The following is a 19,568-nucleotide window of genomic DNA, read 5'->3' as shown; positions in this document are numbered from 1 at the left end:
TTAAATAAAAGGCTTCTTTGGGGGGAAAATAATATGCCTCCCAAGTCAGCCATGTAGAAAGCACTTTCCAATGGCATGAACACAGCAGGAAGAGATAGTAATTGCAGAATATGGATCTGAATTCTCATTATCCTGAGATAGGCTCTCATGTCAGCTCTTGCCCCCACTTTTTAAAAAAGATGTATTTATTTGAAAGTCAGAGTTAGAGAGAGAGATATCTTCTATCCACTTGTTCACTCCCCAGATGGTTACAATGGCCAGTGCTGGGCCAGGTCAAAGCCAGGAGCCAGAAGCTTCATCTGGGTCTCCCATGTGGGTGTCAAGGGTCCAAACACTTGGGCCATCTTCCACTGTTTTCCCCAGGCCATGAGCAGGGAGCTGGATCAGAAGTGGAGCAGCTGGGGCACAAAACCATTGCATACATGGGAAGCTGGCATCACAGGTGGCAGCTTTACCCTCTATACCACAACACTAGCTTCCCTTAGGGCCCTTTTAGCTTTTTTCACGAAGAATCTCTTCCCCATTCATAAATTCCACCAAAAATGTGGGCTCGAGGCCCCCTTTATTCAATAGCTTCGGTTACAGCCTTATCATAGGGAGTAGTTTGGCTGAATGTTCCAAGCAAGGGGATTTGTACCTCATGTTTCAAAGTTCCTACCAAGGTTTTTGCAATACATCCCGTTACAAAGACCCTTACTCTGTAAAAATACAGTAAAGTCATGTGAGGTTCATCAGCAAAGATTGCCATGGTACTTGCCAAGATATTTTTAAATGCATATGCAGAGTGACTTGGAAAAATCATTCGAACAATGACATCTAGATTCTTTTTCAGCAGAATTAATGAACATCTCTAGCAGGTGATCATCAGGAAGATACGGGAACCCAGATAAGCAAGGGAACTCGCAGAGTGGGTTAGAGGAACACTACTGCACAGATACTTGAGTGTTAGTCTTCTTGCTTTCTCTGTGGCTACTTTCCACCATAGAGGCTTAGAAAGCCAAATGTTTGGATGGAAATGGAAAGATGGGGGAGGGGGAAGTTTCCCTGGATGGAGGAAGGTTCAGCATGGGAAATGGATGGAACGCAGAATGCTGTGTCCATAGGCAGGAACAGGCCCAGTGTCATGGTCAAAACCCCGTTTCATGTGGAATGTGGCCTGAGTGGGTGCTCGGCCAATGTAAACAGAATCAATCCATTCCAAGGTGAGCAACGACCACCCTTGGGCTTTAAGTATCCAAATGACCCGTGGCAGACAAAAGGTTCCCAACCATGCATCAATCAATTCAAGCTTATGTGAATGAGTGATTAAAGACAGTAATAGCATGGTGTGTGTTCTCCACAGGATAAGAAGAAAGACACTCATCTGATATAGACATGTGCTGTAGCTCTTGTAGATTGGATGGATTGAACAATTAATGTGAATGGGACAGAGGTGCCCACAGGTTGTGGACTTCTCTTGTAGCTGAGTCAGTTAAGGAAATTTCTTGGGAAACTCTGCTGTTAGGGACTCGTCAGGCCCCCGGATGAAGTCAATCTCAACTCAGAGAAGGGAGCAGATCATGAGCCATGGTTTCCTTTCGCTCCAGATAAAATTTCCCTCGACTAATCCACACTCATTAGTCAATGATGTAGCTTGGAAGATATGCAACTCTCTTAATTCCCTGTAGGAAATCTGAGACCAGGCCAGGACATCAAATACCACCCCAGGCTCTGGTACGACCCAGGAAAATAAATGGAGAAGGCATAAAGAGCAGATACATCATTTGTCCCACCTCTGGCTCAAAGCATCTTTAGGGTGTATTCTGCCTATTTTCTGGCTAGTGATAAATAGAAGGCAACAGTTTCCTGCAAGATGGAAGTACTCTCAGTTGCATCCAGGATGCTTGAAATTGAGATCCTGGCTTGCTGAACTTTCTCTCTTACACTTATATTACCTAGAAATGCAAGAAACTACACATCAGAAAACTTCAGTACAATGGCTTAAGCCACTCAAAGAACAAGAGGTCTGTGAGCAGTTGCTTGTTGGCAATAGCTCAGTAAGCCAGTGGGGTTCTCCTGGGAGCTTCCATGATTCTTGTGGACTTTCTCACCAGGCCGCAAGCTCATCACTTCCTGAATTCCCAAAGATGGAAGGAGACAACAGACTAGGGGAAGGACCATATTAGCTAGGGATGTCTCTTTTTACTAAGTTACAGTATTCCCGAAAGTCCCCCAGCAGACTTTCATTGATGTTTCCAGAACTAGGACTAGTTCTATAGCTGCAAGAGAGGCTGACAATGTGAACATTTGGCTTTCTAAGCCTCTATGGTGGAAAGTAGCCACAGAGAAAGCAAGAAGAATAACACTCACGTATCTGTGCAGTAGTGTTCATCTAACCCACTCTGCGAGTTCCCTTGCTTCTCTGGGTTCCTGCATCTTCCTGATGATTTACATCTAGAATGCCCACACGGATGAGAAGACACCATCCACTTTCCATCACACACAGTGGCGTGACATGAAGTCTCCGCTCTGTCCAAACAATAGACAACAGGCAATTTCTGAAAGGCTCTTGGGTGCCAAATGTTTCGCATTTGTTAATATTTACAAATGCTCACAGTGACCCGTTGTGCAGTGGTGACTATGAAATCACTCCCATTTTGCAGATGAAGAAACCGAGGCCCAGAATGGTTGAGAAACCTGTCTGGCTAAAAGGAGGCGTATCCTGGATTTGAACCTGGGTAGTGTCATGCTCTTAGCTGCAACAGCCATGTAGCGAGCTGGGCTGGCCTCCTTCCTGCAGTCAGAGGCCAACGAGTGTTTTGCCTCTTAGTCACAGACACGCCTGGGGTCCTTACACCACCCCACTCTCAGGCTCTGTTGATGCTATTCTTCTAGGCCGGCAGTAAAATGACATTTATGAGGATTTTTCCCTTTGAAGTGAGAGTGTTTGCGCATTTCACTTTAAAGCAAGGGAAAAAACAAGAGCCGGAGCAGATAAATAACTGCAGCCTTGGAGAAAGAGCGTGACGCGTGCGGATGCAGCCTCCGCGCCGGCGTATCAGGTCATCGCACACGGAAAGATCGCTGTCTCCTTTCAGCTAGCTCGTATTAACTCCTTGCCTCCAACTCCATTCCTTCCACTTACAAAGAAACTGGCTCGCTGTGGTCTCATTTCTTGTTTTCCAGCCCTCCTCCTTGGTTAAACGCTTGTTTCCTTTGCCATGTGTTTCTCTTTGGGGTTGGGGACATTCTTATTCTCAGGTTACAGGATTTGTGTTCAGGATTTGCAGAGAGAATTTGCGATGAGACGCCGATGCTGCCTCTTGCTAGGCGTCTGACCTTAGGTGAACAGCACCATCTCCGAGCCTGGGAATGTCCGCTTCTAGGACTGGTGAGGGGGAGAGAATAAGTCACTCTAGAATGGAAACATGCACACAAAAAAGGAATTATTTTGTGTTACCTTCTGCAGGTTAACCTAAGAATCTCAGTGGTTCAGATTTTGGTATTTTCACGTAACCATCGTATACTTTAGTGTTGTATCTTGTCCTGTCTCGTTTTATCCTATCATCCATCCATTCTCTATCCATCTTCCATTTTCTCATCTACTCATCCGTTATCTCTAAATCCATCCATCCATCCTACCTTCATCTGTTTATCTACTCATCAGTACACCCTGCATCCATCCATCCATCCATCCACCTATTGATACATCTACATGATCTACATGTTCACAGTATATGACTGGCTCCTTCCATAGCTGTCACCTGGGCAAATCACATCACTTCTCCTGGGCTGTTCCAATGGCCTCCTAACAACTAATCTTTCTCCTTTATAAGTCTTCTGATTGAGAATGTGTCGAGTTGAAAAGCACACAGATGCATGGAAAGGTATCTAAAAAATAAGAAAAGAAATAGTTGGGGTCGTGCTGTGGCACAGTAGGTAGGGCCGCTGCCTGCAGTGCTGGCATCCCATATGGGTGCCGGTTCGAGTCCTGGCTGCTCCACTTCCGATCCAGCTCTCTGCTATGGCCTGGAAAAGCAGTAGAAGATGGCTGAAGTCCTTGGGCCCCTACACTCGTGTGGGAGACCCAGAAGAAGCTTTTGGCTCCTGTTTTGGATCAGTGCAGCTCCAGCAGTTGCAGCCATCTGGGGAGTGAACCAGCAGATGGAAGACCTCTCTCTTTCTCTCTCTCCTGCTGTCTGTGTATAACTCTGACTTTCAAATAAATAAATAAATCTTAAAAAAAAAAAAAAGAAAAGAAATAGTAACACTACCTATCTTGGGGAGCAAGTATAAGGTTTTTCTATTTATGTTGTTTTAGATTTTTATTTTTTATTTTTTGCCAGGCAGAGTTAGACAGTGAGAGAGAGAGAGACACAGAGAGAGTTATAGACAGTGAGAGAGAGACAGAGAGAGAGGTTTTCCTTCCGTTGGTTCACTTCCCTAATGGCTGTCATGGCCAGCGCCGCGCTGATCCGAAGCCAGGAGCCAAGTGCTTCCTCCTGGTCTCCCATGCGGGTGCAGGGCCCAAGCACTTGGGCCATCCTCCACTGTCCTCCCGGGCCACAGCAGAGAGCTGGACTGGAAGAGGAGCAACTGGGACTAGAACCTGGTGCCCCAACTGGGACTAGAACCCGGGGTCCTGGTGCCACAGGCCGAGGATTAGCCAAGTGAGCCATGGTGCTGGCCTGTTATAGAATTTTTTAATAGCCAACTCATACAGATTATTCTAATTAAAAAATAGCTTTCCCAAATCAAGTAGAAATCAAAGAATCATTTACAATAGTGACCTCTGATGAGCTAGCACCAAACTAGATCCCTCAAGCTTAAAACACTGATAGTGACAGAGTGAAAGCCAAAGGATTTGTGTTAAAACACACACAAAAAAAGCTTATAAATAAGCTTCCACCCTGCCCCTACCTACCCCAGTGCTTGCTCTTCCTGCATGTGCATGTCTGTGTGTCCAGATTACAATAAAACAGATAGTGAAGGTAACACATGTAGTTCACTCAGTCCAAGAAACCAACACTACGTTTTTCTGGCTGTAATTGACTCAGGTTGGGGGTTTCCATGGATATGGTCTACCTCGTGACCAAGAGGAGATGGGGTGGTAATGATCAGGCTCTGCAGACTTTTCCTGCAGAGGGCCAGAGAGTAAATATCAGGCTTTGCTGATCATCCGATTCCTGTCACAGCCACTCAGCTTCATGGGTGTAGGTTGCAAGCAGCCACGAACAGCATGCAAATCAATGGGCAGGGCTGAGTTCCAACTAAATTTATCTGTGGACACTAAAATTGTCCAGTGTCCACTGAAAGTTGAATTCCATATAATGTTCACATATCACAAAGTATTTTTCTTCCTTTGATAGCCTCCATTCCCCGCCAGCCATTTCAGAAAGCCAAAGGCTTTCCTAGCTGTGGGTATATGTAAAAAGTGGTGAGCTGGACGCGCCCTCGTGCTGTAGTTTGCTGACCTCTGGTGTAAGGAATGGAATGGAGATTTACACTATTGGAATTATTATTCTGTCTTTCATGATGTGAAAATATTGGTTTCTTTTTACTTAAGAAAGTATATGCATTCACAACACAGAGTATCAGTTGTCATGAAAACGCACGTTTTCCTGATGTACAATATGTAATTTTTAAACTAGCTAAGATATTGTGTCAGATCAGTTGATAACTGCAATGTATAAAACATATGAAACTAATTCCAGGAAATACTTTATATTTATGTCCTTGGGTCTGAATTTCTGAGCTCTCTGTGTTTAGGGATGGAATTTGGTTTATTCAAAGGGTAGCAGGTTATATATCTTGATGGCTGCATTAGCTCAATATTTCGTTTCCTCTCTGGAGCAGGTAAGCCTTACAGACTGTTTTAGTTTGCGGCAATTACATTTGCTTATCGCTATGAAGCAGAATTTCATTTGAAGCCAGTTATTAATGTCTAAAATGCACTTCCAGGAAATAATTTTGAACATTTTATTTATTAAAAAGAACTCGATGTTTGTTCAAAGGCATTGATGTAATTTACAAAGTTGGATATTAGATATTTTATGAGGCAATATAAAAATGCCATTTTGTGAGACCCCATTGCTTAATTGTGCTGTGTTACATTCAATATCAGGATAAGGTGCTACTTTGTATTCTGTATTTCTGGAATGAATCAGAAGGTTTACTGAAGGAACAAACAAAGGAAAAAACCTTTCTTCAACCATCGAGTCTTCTGATTTATAGGTTTATGTTTGTGAAAATCTTCAAAAGATGTACAAAAATAAGATATTTTAAAGACATTTATTGCTTTACTTTATTTTTAAAAAATATCTATTTACTTGAAAACATTAGAGGAAGAGAGAGAGAGAGAGAGAGATCTTTTATCCACTGGTTGACTTCCCTGATGGCCACAATGGCCAGGGTTAGGCCAGGCCTCCCTAGAGGATGGCAGGGGCCCGCATATTTGTACCATCTTCCACTGTTTTTCCCAGGTCATCAGCAGGAAGTGGGATTGAAAGTAAAGCAGTCAGGACATGAACCGCTGCACATACGGGACGCTGGCATCACAGGCAGCTTTACCTGCTAGCCCCAATGGCCTACTTTTAAAATATTTGTTGATTTGAGCGTGAATGAGTGTGAGTGAAAATGAGTGAGAGAAAAAACACTTCCATCCGCTGGTCTACCCCTCACATGCCCTCAACAGCCCGGATTGGGCTGGATCAGGCCAAAGCTGGGAGCCAGAGTTCAATCCAGGTCTCCCATGTAGGTTACAGAATCCAAGTACTTGAGCCATCCTAATGCCTTCCAGGGTCTTCACTGGCGAGGAGGTGGAATTGGAATCATAGCTGGGAAGTGAACCTAGACACTTCAGTATGGATGCAGATGTCTGGACCAGTATTTTAATCACTAGGCCACACCCTCATTCTCCACTTGCTAACTTTTTAGAAGAAATTTTGGAATTTTATAACATCTAGAAATTGTCAGACATGTATCACTCCTGTCATATCCTGTCCCTACCCATCAACATCCTCTTGACACGTACGGCTCAGGTCCATACCTGCGGTGCCACCTGATGATTTAAAGCAACACAGATTTATCCTTTTACAGGGGGCAGGGTTTCAGACATAGCTTAGTTGAGTGGGTCTGGCTTAGCTTCCCTCATGACATTGCAATCAAGGTTTTGTCTGGGGCTGTGCTCTTATCAGAGGGCTTGACTGGGGCTGGAGCGTCTGTTTCCAAGCTGACTCCAGGCCTGCTTGTGGGAGGCCTCAGTGGCTTACACCACCCAGAGGGGAAGGAAAAGCAGGCAGAAGGCTCAATAGGCTAATCCTCTGCCTGCGGCGCCAGCACCCCGGGTTCTAGTCCTGCTCGGGGCGCCAGATTCTGTCCTGGTTGCCCCTTTTCTAGTCCAGCTCTCTGCTGTGGCCCGGGAAGGCAGTGGAGGATGGCCCAAGTGCTTGGTGGAGGAAGACCCAACTGCTTGGACCCTGCACCCGCATGGGAGACCGGGAGAAGCACCTGGCTCCTGGCTTTGGATCAGCGCGGTACACCGGCTGCAGCAGCCATTGGGGGGTGAACCAATGGAAAGGAAGACCTTTCTTTCTGTCTGTCTCTCTCTCTCACTGTCCACTCTGCCTGTAAAAAAAAAAAAAAAAAAAAAAAAAAGCTGCTCTGGAGGGAGAGTTGTTCCCATCTATGGGAGCTTGAGCAGCTTGTGAAGGAAGGGATAACAGACATGAAGCACCTACTGTGTGCCATGCGTTCTCCTGGGGAGCCACCAGCACACACTCTGGATAGTCTTTGTGAGTGACCCCTCCTCCATCTCCAAGGGAACAAGTAGTAGCTCAGAGATCTTAGTCCCCTCGATCAGGTATCACACAGCCTGTGTGAACTCACTCGGGAGCATCTCCCTTGTCCGCTCTGTGGCCTGATGCTCTTCCTAGAATAGGCAGCAGCTGTCCACGGAGCCAGTGTGCCCTTCTCCCCACTCCAGGGCATTTCTGTCCTCTGATTCGTCAGGGCAGACCACTTGCTAAAGCAACAACACAAAACTCCAAGAAGTGTATCGGGACAGGTCTTGTGGCGCAATGGGTTAGGTCGCTGCTTGGGATACCCATGTCCCATATAGGAGCACTGGTTCAAGTCCCACCTGCTCCACTTCCAACCCAGCACCCTGCTAATGCACGTTTGGAAGCCGTGTATAATGGCCCGAGTACCTGGGTCCCTGTCACCCTTGTGAGAGACCCAGCTAGGACTCCTGTTTCCTGACTTCCCTCAGCCTGGCGCAGATCTGGCTGTGCTGGCCGCTGGGGGAATGTGCCAGCAGATGGACAATCTCTGTCTTTCCTGTTCCCTCTGTCACTGTGCCTTTTAAGTAAATAAATAAATCCTAAAAACGAAAACAAGCCAAGTTTGTTTCTTGCTCATTTCAGCGCAGGCTGGTGACCAGAGTGAGGGTAGGGGGGCCCTGCTCCATGTGATGCCTTCCTGATGGGCTCTGACTCCTCAGTGTCTCTCCACCCAGATGGCAAAAGGGGGATGGGGAAGGAGCACTCAGATCCTGAGAGGGGGGTTTTCCTTAGGGCCGCCCTCACTGCGTCCATGGTCACACCTAACGGAAAGGGAGCCTGGGAAATGGGATATCATTGGCTGCCTGGGGCACAGAGACAGGTGGGTTTCAGGATCAGCCAGCCAGGCTCTGCTACAACTCCTAACTCTCCCCAAAGAGGCACAAGAGCTGTGGCCAGCGTTGTGCACAGCAGGTTAGGCTGTGGCTTGCAATGCTGGCACCCCATGCTGGAGTGCTGTGTTAGAGTCCTGACCAGCCTGCTTCCAACTGAGCTCCCTGCTCAGGCTCCTGGGAAGGCAACAGAAGATGGCCCAAGTGCTTGCTTGGGTCCCTGCCTCCCATGTGGGATACCAGGATGGAGTTCCAGGCTCCTGGCTTCAGGCTGGCCCACACTGGGCTGTTTTAGCCTTTTGGGGAGTAAACCACTGGATGGAAGATTGCTCCCTCTCTCTCTGTTGCTCTGCCTTTCAAATAAATAAATCAATGAGCAAATGAATGAATGAATGGATCTCTAAAAAAAGAAAGAAAGAAAGAAATGGAATAACAGAATGACCTTGTTTGTTGAATACCTCCTGACTCATGTCAAGCCATTTTTCCTGTTCTGGCTTATTTGAATACAAAAAATGTTTTGAGACAGTAATAGCAGCAAATGTATATGGTGCTGACTATAGTAATTTAACCCTTGCAGCAGCTCTGTTGGAAGTACTGTTTTTTTTTTTTTAAGATTTATTTATTTATTTGAAAGATAGAGTTACAGAGAGGCAGAGGCAGAGAGAGAGAGACAGACAGACAAACAGACAGAGAGGTCTTCCATCTACTGGTTCCCTCCCAGACCTAGGCCATCCTCCACTACCTTCCCAGGTCATAGCAGAGAGCTGGATCAGAGGTGGAGCAGCCGGGACTTGAACCGGCGTCCACATGGGATGCTGGCACTGCAGGCGGTGGCCTTACCCACTATACCACAGCACCAGCCCTGGGGGTACTGTTTTAGAGATGAGGAAACCAAAGCACAGAGAGGTTTAGTTATTTGCTCAAATCACACAGCTCAAGGGTGATAGAGCTGGGGCTGGAACCCAGGCTGCCTGGCTGCTAAGATGATGTTTTCCCTAGCAACACGATCCTGCTTCTGCAAGGCAGATCCTGCATTAGTGGCATTTTTCAGGGGAGTTCTAAAATCCAGGGCGTGTGGGCTTCTTGCTCATGGTCACGTAGCCTGAGCCAGGCCTGCATCTCCAATCCTGTGCTCTTTCTGAGCCAAGCCTGGCTGTGACACCCAGGACAGCCCTGGCCTTGCTTGGATCCCCCTCGGAAGGAGCGAAGGCAACTGTGCTGTCCAGTGTGATAAAAATCTCCCGAGCCGCTGGAGCTGGAGGAGGCTCTTCCCCGACCGCCCCTGCTTCCCCTTCCTAATGAGCCCGGAGACGCCGGCAGGACGGCGGCAGCCAATGGACAATTAGCGGAGCGGGCTGTTCTGCGCGGGCTGGGCCCAGCATCAGGGCCCTAAGTGTCTGCTTATTAAATCAGGGCTCCGCCTGGAGCCACTCTGACCCCCCCCCCTCCCCCCTGGACGCCACACACAGCCCTCTGCGAGGCGGCCCCCTGGGAAGAGGCTCAGCCCACAGGATCCGGGGAAAACACAGCCTGAGAAAGACAGGAAGACATTCCGGCCCAGCACAAAGGCAGGCGTCCCAGGGGACGGGTGGGCGCATTCCTCCCCACAACAACAAAGGGATCACCAGCACAGCCCGGGCTGGGTGTGAGTCAAGTCCCGCCTCTTTGTGCCTCAGTTTCCTCTTCTGCGCAATGGTTCCAGTGGGCGACCCTCGGGGATGAGTGAACGGATGCACCTAAGGAGCTCAGCACCCGCTCAGTAGTTCCAGCTTTGCCAGGTGCATGGTGCCAACATCCCAGCCCTGCTGGGACCCTGTGAAAGCGGCCGGGGGTGGGGGACAGTATGTAAATGAGGGGTGGCTGTGGTTAAGATGCTCATGTCCTGCATCAGAGCATCGGAGTTGGAGGCAGCAGGGATGGCTCAGGTGACTGGGTCCTTGCCGCCCACAGAGGAAACCCAGACAGAGTTCCTGGCCTCTTCCCTGTCCAGCCTCCACTATTGCAGGCAGTTTGAATCAGCAGATGGGAGCTCTTTTACGCTCTGCCTCTCTGTCTCTCAAAAAATAAATTAATTAAAAAAAAATAATCCGTTGAATGGACCAGGCTGTGTTCCAATAGAACTTTGTTTATGGTCACTGCATTTTAAATTTCGTATCCTTTTCATATGTCATGAAATATTTTTCTTTTTTGGTGTGTTTCTCATTTAGGATACCAAAACTATTTTTGGCTCCTGGGTCACATACAAGCACAACAAGTGCCAGATTTGGGCCACGGGTCACAGTTTGCCAACCCCTGCCTGGCAGCAGCCTCAGTGCTTAGAAATATGGGAGCTTTCTACGTATTTTGTATTTTTAGCAGCTATATTTAAACTCAAAGTAAAAAAATGACATGGACATTTTACTTAATCCACTGTGTGTAAAATACTGTTTTATTGTGCTAATCAGTATAAAGGTATTAATGAGCTATTTGACATTGTGTGTGTGGACCAAGCGTTTGAAATCTGGGGACTGTTTTATACTGATAGGACTTCTCCATTCAGTGTAGCCCATTTCCAGCACTCAGAGCCAGTGGGGCCAGGGGCTCCCGTTCTCGGCGACACGGCTTCTGTCTGGTGTCGTCCAGGCGTGTACAGTGCTTTTGGGGGAGCGGCGGCTTGGCCATCCTCCCATTTCACAGAATGGAGAAACAGGCCCAGAAAGGAAAGAGGGCGTGTCTGATGTCTGAGATCCCACGGCAGCGAGGCAGGTTGCACCCCGCGCTTGCTGTGGCTGCCCGGGAGTCAGGGGTCCAAGCCCGGATTAGGAAGCACCTGCTAGGAGCTCCCAGGCTGTGTGAGCCTCCCAGCAATTCCAGACACGGAGGTGGTGAGGGGCCTCATTGCACGGGAGGAGCTGGGGGCTCAGAGAGGAGAGGTCCCTCACGTTTCACAGGGCTGAGTGATGGCAGAGGAGGCTTTGAAGGAGGTCAGAACCCAGGCTTACGTGAACCTAACATGCTCTGCCTGCTTGGGAAACACGGCGCGGCAATCAGAGCCAGTTTGTCAATCAGCCACCGCATCTGTATCCACAAGAAGCATAGGAATTCCAGGCCTGGGTTTGGTCACCTGGCTCTGCCCTTGCCCTGGTAGGACCCAGTGTCACAGGATCCCACTCCGAGAGTCCCCCGCCTCCCACACACACTGACCTGCCATCTGTGAATTTCCCTCTGTGAATGGCCCCTCGGCTCTCTTGCCGTAACAGAAATCTGTCTGCCCCTTCAACCTTTGCTCTCCCTGCCTCACCTAGTCCTGGACAGAGGGTGGCCTCCCTGTGGGTTATTGTCCCTGCCTCCTCCTGAACGCTTCCCCTTGAGAAGCACATGCTGCAGGATCCCCCCTTGTCCCTGCTGGTGGCCAACGTGTGCCCTCCGTGGGTCTCTCCTGGGTGCTGCGTGCTTTCTCCCTGCTCTCGCTGCAACAGCCTGCTTGGGCCAGTCCTTGATGACATCGAAGCCCCAGCATCCTGCCGCTCCATTCCTTGTGTTCCCTCCTCCAGGGGTCTCCTCCTCCATTCTGCCCTCCCCACTCTCCACGCCCATGCTCCTATCTCATCTTCACCAGTGGCTGCACCACCAATAATCTCAGTGACTCCCACCGTCGTTCCAGTGTCCCCCATCTGCAAGATCCCCTGCAGCGAGTCCCAGCCCCTGTCCTTCACTCCCTCGCTTCTCACTTCCGTCCACTGAGTCCCTAACACCTAGCAGTGCAAGCGCCGTGCTCACATCTTGGCTGGGCCTGCCCCCTCGCCTCCCTCTGTGTGCCTGGAGGGAGCCCACTCAGCCAACAGCTCCACTCCTCTGCCCTCCCCTGGGACTGCATGTGGCCAGAGAGCTCTGAGGAGGGTGCGTTTGCTGTGTCCACAGTGCCAGGCTGCAGCCTCCACGGTGCTGTGAGATGTGGTCAGCATCACGACCATTCGGCTTCAAGGAAAGGGGATGTTCCTCCCTCATCTGGGTGGGCCATGCCTAATCAGTACAAGACCCCAAGAGCAAAACAGAGACACGCTACCTCAGGACTGCTCCTGCCCACCTGCCCACCTGAGCTCCAGCCCGTGGTCCTCCCTGCCCTCTGCATTTTGGACTTCTCCAGCCCCTACAATTGGTGAACCAATTTCTTAAAATTAAAAAAAAAAGTATTCATTTCAAAGGCAGAGAGATATCTTTCATCCACTGGTTCATTCCCCAAAGACCCACAATAGCTAGGACTGGATCAAGCCAAAGCCAGGACCTGAGAACTCCACCTGGGTCTCCCGTGTGGGTGGCGGGGAGCCACCACCACTGCCTCCCTCAGTTCGTGTGTTAGCAGGAAACGTGATCGGAAGTGGAGGAGCCAGGACTTGAACCAGGCCCTCCAATATGGGATGCAGGCATTCTGTCAGCTAGATTGATCTAGGGCGCCACATCCCCTGGAACCTGGGTTCTCAGTGTGTCTCCTGGGCCAGCAGCTTCAGCACCTCCTGGGCCCCTGTTAGAAATGTGTGCTCTGGGGAGCCACATGAGAATACTGAATCAGAAACTGGGGCTGGCGTCCAGCAGTCTGGGCTATTACAAGTTCCCCAGGGGATGCTGATGCTCACATAAGTTCAATGTATGCTCTGCTCTGGAGGACAGCAAGACACAGTGGGAATGAGCCTGGCCCCCCAAGGAGCAGAGCACACCCCTGTCGGCCCACAGTCAATCCATGGACTTAAAGGGCTGTTTGTGACAGCAGCGGGCATGCTCTGACTGGCACAGAAAAGCCTGAGCTATTGTCACAGCGGCTCTCCCAGCTCTTCCATCCTTTCTTAGGGCTCAGCATGGGAGTGTGGGGGACCATGGAAGGGCCAGAGGTCAGTGACAAGGCTGAGGCAGGGAGCCTTCCACTGGGGCATTGCAGCATTTGCTATCGGATGTGAACTGCATTGCAGCGGCTGGGGAAGGCAGAGGAGGGCAATTGCCCACCGCGTCTGACCTCCCCAGGCAAGGTGGCAGGAAGCCGGAGACAGGCATCAGCCCAGCATCCTCCAATTAGCTGCCATCCTTGACCCCGTCAGGGCTGGAGGAAGTGCTGGCGCTTTCCGGCTCTCAGGCCCACCTGCCTGGAGGGCTGGGGGGGCTCGGCAGCTGGGCTGGCAGCACCTGAATGTCCCAGCCTAACAGAGCCCTGCTTATTCCAGAGATCTGCAAAGGGTTAGTGGTTGGGGGGCCAGGCAGCAGGGAGGAAGTGTCAGGGAGCAATCACAAGAGGTCAGGCTGACCTCTCAGCCCAGCCCCAGGGGTAGACAAGCCACGTGTGGGCCAGGCCAGACCTTGTTTTCGCCGAGGTCTGGGCAAGGGACTGCTCCGGCCGTTGGGAAACCGCTTCCTAGGAACTCCAGCTGGTCTGTGTCCGTGGCGGGAAGGATGCCGGTCATGGTGGCTGCCTTTTATTTTGGCAAGGGAGGGTTAGATGGCATCTGCTGTCCCTAGCAATGGTCAAGGCCACCAGGACGCCTGGGGACTTTTGTGTCATCCTGCCCACTCCTGATGAGTATCTTGGGACATGTTTACTTTATTTACAAATTTATTTATTTTAAGGGGAGAACAATAGAGATAGAGATGGAAAGAGATAGAAATAGAGACAGAGATATCTTTCAACTACTGGGTCACTTCCCCAGATGGCTGCAACAGCCAGGGCTGGGCCAGGCTGAAGCCAGGAGCCTGGAACTCCATGTAGGTCTCCCTTGTGGGTGCAGGGATCCAAGTACGTGGGCCATCACCTGTTGCTTTCCCAGGTACATAAGCAGGGAGCTGAATCAGAAACATACACTGATATGGGATGCTGACGTCACAAGCCATGACTTAACCCTCTGTGCCACATTTATCCATCACAAACAGGAGTTGTCTCATTTAAGACTGAAGACATCATTCCCCATTTTTCAGGTGACAAAAAGGTACAATAAACAGCTCTTCTTGCCCAACTTCATACATGGGTAGAATTTTTTAAAATTGTGTTAAGATACACGTGACAGGGTCCAGCATTGTGGCACAGCACGTAAATCTGCAGCCTGTGATGCCGACATCCCACTTGGGCACCAGTTCAAGTCCTGGCTGCTCCATTTCTGACCCAGCTCCCTGCTAACGGCCAGGGAAAAGCACCAGAAGATGGCTCTAGTGTTTTAGCTCCTGCACCCACGTGGGAGACCCAGAAGAAGCTCCTGGCTCCTGGCTTTGGCCTGGCCTGGCTCTGGTCATTGTGGTTATCTGAAGGGTGAACCAGCAATTGGAAGATTCTCTCTGTAACTCTGCCTTTCAAATAAATAAATCTTAAAATTTGCTGTTTCACTCATTTTTAAATGTTTATTTTTATTAAGACAGAGAGACAGAGATCTTCCACCCACTAGTTCATTCCCCAAATGCCTACAATGTCTAGGCTGGGCCGGACCAAAGCCAAGAGCCAGGACCTCAATCCAGGTCTCCTACGTGGAAGGCAGGGATCAATTTACTTGACTTGGGGCTCTTCCCCTGCTGCCTCTTAGGGTCTGCATTAGCAGGGAGCTAGAGTTAGAAACAGAGCCAGGACTCCAACCCAGGCATTGCCAGGTGGGTGTGGGGGTTCCAAGTAGGTTTTAACTGGAGATTGGAGCTTCAGGGAAGTGAGAGAGGCAGAGCTGCACTGTGTGGGTTTGCTCCAAACAGGACAGGGTGCCGTGTGCACACCCTGAGCCCTGGGGTGCTTGATGGGACTTCGTGTGGCCGTCACTTTGGCCATGACGGGGAGAAGGCTCCAGGAGAACTGGGGCTTGTCCTTAAGAAAGCTGGGCCACGACCATGGTTGGACTGCTGCTGCGGGCGTCCAGGTGAAAGAGAGAGCGTGGCTTGGGCCACAGAGCGTAGTAGACAGCTGCAGAGTGGGGGACAGGCAGGGCCGATGCTGTGCAGAACTGGGGGACAGAGCCTAGCGGGAGATGGGGAACAAAAACAAAGAATTCTAGTGCTGCAGGTTTCCCAGCTGCTCGTATAGTCACTCAACAAACAGTCCCCGAGGTACTCCAGTTTCTGGAACTCTGTGGGGTACTAAGCTAGAAGCAACCATTCTTTTCAGAAGCAGAAGCAGAGAAGGTCACAACTTACTAAAGAGGACAGCGCAGACGGCGAAAGGTGGAGACAGTGAGTCTTCCCAAAATGTCCAGGAACTCGACATTTTACTTTCTTTCTTTAAGGTTTATTTATTTGAAAGGCAAAGTTACAGAGAGGCAGAGGTAGAGTGAGAAAGAGAGGTCTTACATCCACTGGTTCACTCCCCAAATGGCCACAGCAGCTGAAACTGGGCTGATCCGAAGCCAGGAGCCAGGAGCTTCTTCCAGGTCTCCCATGTGGGTGCAGGGTCCTAAGGGCTTGGGCTATCTTCCACTGCTCCCCCAGGCCATAGCAGAGAGCTGGATCGGAAGTGGAGCAGCTGGGATTGGAAACAGAGCCTATCTGGGATGCCGGCACTGCAGGAGGTGGCTTAACCCAAGGTGCCATCTAACCCTCCCTCGCCAATGCTGGCCCCAGGATTTTACTTTTAAAGCTGTTTTTGTGTGTGTGGTTTAAATGCCTGGATCTGAAGCCAGGATTGGCCTTGTACTTGCTGTGTGACCTTAGACAAGTTGCTGAACCTCTCAGAGTCACAATTTCCTCTTCTGTAAAAAGAGGCAACAAACCCTCCTTCCTGGAGGTGTTGTGGGCAGTGATTAAGACACATGCCCGGCTGGCGCCGTGGCTCATTAGGTTAATCCTCCGCCTGCGGCGCCTGCACACTGGGTTCTAGTCCCGGTCAGGGCACCGGCTTCTGTCCCGGTCGCTCCTCTTCCAGTCCAGCTCTCAGCTGTGGCCCAGGAGAGCAGTGGAGGATGGCCCAGATCCTTGGGCCCTGCACCTGCATGGGAGACCAGGAGAAGCACCTGGCTCCTAGCTTCAGATCAGCACAGTGCGCCAGCCGCAGTGGCCATTGTGGGGTGAACCAATGGAAAAGGAAGACCTTTCTCTCTGTCTCTCTCTCTCACTGTCCACTCTGCCTGTCAAAAAAAAAAAAAAAAAAAGACACATGCCCAAGATAAAGCACATACCTAAGTGATTTTAGAAAATGAATATCTATTGTATATTAATAGATACAATATTTTATATCATTTATAATGTATGTGAATTTATTTTAGAAAAAGAAATATGAACAGAGTTGTGATATCACAAATGCTATTGCTCTATTGCTTAAAATGAGGCTTAACAGGCAAGAATATGGAAACACCCAGGACAGGGGTGTACATGTGTTTAGCAACTTGGATGCCCAGTAGTGCCATAGAAATGCTGGATTAGGGGCTAATGATGTGGCGCAATCGGTTAAGTGGCCACTTGCGATGCCAGAGTCCTGTATCTGAGCACTGGTTTCAGTCCCAACTGTTCTGCTTCCAATCCAATTTGCTGCTAATGCACCTGCAAAAGCAGCAGACGATGGCCCAAGTGCTTGGTCCCTTGCCATCCATGTGGGGAGACTCAGATGGAGTTCCTGGCTCCTGGCTTTAGCCCTGCCCAGCCCTGGCCTTTGTGGCCATTTGGGGAGTGAACCAGCAGGTGGAAATTCTCTCACTCTAGGTCTTCCTCCCTTTCTGCTTTTTAAATAAATAAATCTTTAAAAAAGAAAGAAAGAAAGGTTGGGTTAATGAATGCCCTTGGCAAGAAGGGCTTTGTGTGCTTCTCAGCAGTTCATGCAACATTTTCTACCCTCGGCCCCCTTCTGTCCCCTCCCCCCAGCCTTTACAAGTTTATAAAGATGCTTCTGTCCCCATCAGGGCCCTGGGCAGGTCCCCAAAGCAGATTAAACGAGATGAATATTTCATGGTCTGTGACTGACAGCTGCCGAGGACCTGTTGTGGGTCTGGCGCCCATATCCAGTTAGGGAAGGGGACAGGCAGAGGGCGGGAGGCAGAGGCCAGAGCCTGAGCCATTGATCCGCTGGGTCCAGTCCGCTCTGATGGAACGCTCTGCTTGCAGCTCCAGAGCCGAAGGCAGTGAGTAATGGACTTTCAGAGCAGCGGGGGCTGGTGGCAGCCTGGCCACCCCGACCCCTGGGGCCTGCAGAGGCACCAGCAGGCCCCCAAAGGCCCATTTCCCCGTCTCCAGCTGGGGCCCCTCTGTGCTTGTGGTGCCAGCCCCCTCCTCCCACCACACTGAACTCAGCATTTCCGACGCCTCCGACTCATCACTCCATTAAGGGGCTGACACTAGAGCTCCCTGCATCAGGGGACCCAGTAAACAGGTTCGGGAGGCGCCGGCCCCCACAGGAGGAGACCAGAGACCCCACACAGCCTCAGTGTCCCTGTAAAGATGGCCGTGACCCCATGGAACCTTCTCTTCCATCTGCTCCTTGAGTGTGTCGTCGGGGCAGAAACAGCTGGTGCAGCTGAACTGAGGGTGTGTCCCCTTTCTCGATCCAGCCCTCCCTGCATCTGTGGCGACCAAGGCCACTGAACCCCACTTCTCCTCAACAGAGGACACCGGTGTCAAGGGCTGGCATTGTGGCGTTGATGACAAAGCCGCTGCCACCCGTGACACTGGCATCCCATATGGGTGCCGGTTTGAGGTCCGGCTGCTCCGCTTCTGATCCAGATCCCCGCTAATGGCCTGAGAAAGCAGCAGTGTTTGGGCCCCTGCACCCCATGTGGAAGACTCAGAAGAAGCTCTTGGCTCTTGGATTCAGCCTGGCCCAGCCCTGGCTGATGCAGCCATCTGGGAAGTGAACCAACAGATGGAAGAGCTCTCTGTAACTCTGACTTTTGAATAAATACATAAATCTTAAGGAACAGAGAGAGGGGCATGGGGTAGGGGAAACTGGTACCAAGGGTGCCTTCTAACATCACCCCCTGTAGGGGCACAAAGAACTTGATGCTGCAGGCTTACCCCTGTCTCAGCAACAACCGGAAGTGAGCAGAGGTGGCATGGCTTGGGCAGTACTTGGATGACCCAGGGACTGGCTTGTGTCACAGCGGGTTAAGCCATCGCCTATGACCCTGGCATCCCATATGAGTGCTGGTTCAATTCCCAGCTGCTCTGCTTCCCTTGTAGCTCCCTGCTAATGCTGCTGGAAGTAGAGCAGGTGAGGCCCAATGCTTGGGCCCCTGCAACCCATATAGGGGACCGGGATAGAGTGCTTGGCTCCTGGTTTCTGCCTATCTCAGCTCCAACTTTTGCAACCACTTGGAGATTGAACAATTGGATGGAAGGTCTGTCTCTGCTTCTCCCTCTCTGTCACTCTGCCTTTCAAATTAATAGAATAAAATTAAAAAAAAAGAATATTGCCCATGTTTTAATTTCCTGTGGCTACTATTAGCAATTAGCTACAAATCTAGTGGCTTAAAACAACATATATTATCTTTTAAAAAATTTATTTCTATTCATTTTGAAAGGCAGATAGAGAGAAAGCGAGCTTCTATCTGCTGGTTCACTCGCCAGATGCACACAATAGCCAAGACTGGGCCAGGCCAAAACCAGGACTCGATTCAAGTCTCCTACATGGGGACTTGAGCCATCACTTGCTGCCTCCGAGGGTGCACACAGCAGGAAGCCGGATTTGAAGTGGAGGCAGGGCTCAAACCCAAACACTCAGATATGAGCTATGAGCATCCCAAGTAATGACCTAATCTCTGTACCACGATACTCACCCACTCTCTCATAGCTCTGGAGGCCAGAAGTCTCAAATGGGTTTTAGGAACTGCAATCCAGGTGTTGACAGGGCTGTGTTCCTGTGGACACCCCAGGGAGAACCTGTTCCTTGCCTCTTTCAGCTCAGAGGCTGCAGCCGTCTCTGGCTGGTGACCAAACATATTCACGGGTTCTAGGGATTCAACTTCAGATATTTGTTGGGAGTGGCTGTGAACTGGTCTATCAC

Source organism: Lepus europaeus, chromosome 23 (assembly GCF_033115175.1).
Source record: "Lepus europaeus isolate LE1 chromosome 23, mLepTim1.pri, whole genome shotgun sequence".
Classification (NCBI taxonomy): Eukaryota; Metazoa; Chordata; class Mammalia; order Lagomorpha; family Leporidae; genus Lepus; species Lepus europaeus.
The sequence above is the reverse complement of the archived record's forward strand: the minus strand, read 5'-3'. Positions refer to the sequence as shown.